General features: G+C 53.1%; 1 protein-coding gene across 1 annotated transcript in view; it reads right to left on the bottom strand.

Moving 5' to 3' along the window:
• The window catches only part of MONBRDRAFT_39162 (uncharacterized protein), a gene marked incomplete at both ends in the record, with an annotated part of 50,297 nt that overhangs the window by 47,308 nt on the left and 1,918 nt on the right, over positions 1–1,071 (bottom strand). The window lies entirely within an intron of this gene.

Raw genomic sequence — 1,071 nt, 5'->3', positions numbered from 1 at the left:
TGGGCTACAACTTGAGGGTACAGACATTGAAGGATTTAAANACGCGCGACTTGTTTGTCGAGTGGCTGTACTCGTCCGTTCCTGGTCTACCTCCAGGGGATGGGCATTGGCGTCTTGTGGAATTTGTGTTTGAAAGTGCGAGGATCCTGCTCCACAGTGCGGCGAAAGCCCAAGTCGGCCCTGACAGTTTTTGCTCAACACACACAATAAGCTCTTTTGAGAATCAGAACAGAACCGAATGTCAGAATGTCATCATCTTTTGTATCTTCAATAACTGCTGAATCGACTGCGACTTTGTACTTTGACTGGATATGATCTGCTTCAATTAATTGAAACTTTGCTTCATTAACTTCATGCCTCTCTTCCCTCCCTTTGCTTTTGGCTTCATTTTTTTTTCTCACTGACACAAGACGCGCCACGATGAAGCGGGCCATGGGCGGCGCGCGCTCCTGGTGGTGCGTTGTCGTCGTTGTGGGGCGACGGGTAAGTGCTGCCGAGGTGCAAGCGACGACAGGGATGAACGGGTGGCCAAACGACATTGCCGCGTGACCGTCATGGATGGACCATCTTGCTGATCTCGTGTTGGGCTGCCATTTGTTGTCAAGACAATTCCTCGATCTGACCCATGAAGAGCCGCAACCGCTCGTGCGCTGATGGACGCGCTAGCTAGGCCCAAGAGCCACGGAGCCTGGTCAGATCCGGCACGAAACACTCCCGCTCAAATGCAGGTGAGAAACCGATCTTAGGCCCGCTTTTGAAAATGCTATCCATGTTGCCCGCTGCCAGAGTCAAGAGCAAGAGTGATTTTTGCGATTTTTGACGCGCGAATCGCCGGGCGTTTCCGACGGTAGAGCCCCACCATTAGTACCCCCTCAAGGGAAAAAAAAAAAAAGCGCGCCTTGGCTCCTCGGCCAACACCAAATGGCAGCCGGGCCTGTGGTCACAATTTTCGGCGCACGTCAAACCAAAGCTCACCTCGCATTCTTCACAAGCTTCCGCTGCTCCCTGTGGAGTCCTAATCCAACGTTGGCCGCCCTGTGACCCGCCAGCCCCACCATTAGTATTCCCCCC

The sequence above is a fragment of the Monosiga brevicollis genome, genomic scaffold (genome assembly GCF_000002865.3).
Source record: "Monosiga brevicollis MX1 MONBRscaffold_41 genomic scaffold, whole genome shotgun sequence".
NCBI lineage: Eukaryota > Choanoflagellata > Craspedida > Salpingoecidae > Monosiga > Monosiga brevicollis.
Note: the sequence above shows the minus strand (reverse complement) of the source record. Positions and strands in the feature narration are given on the sequence as shown.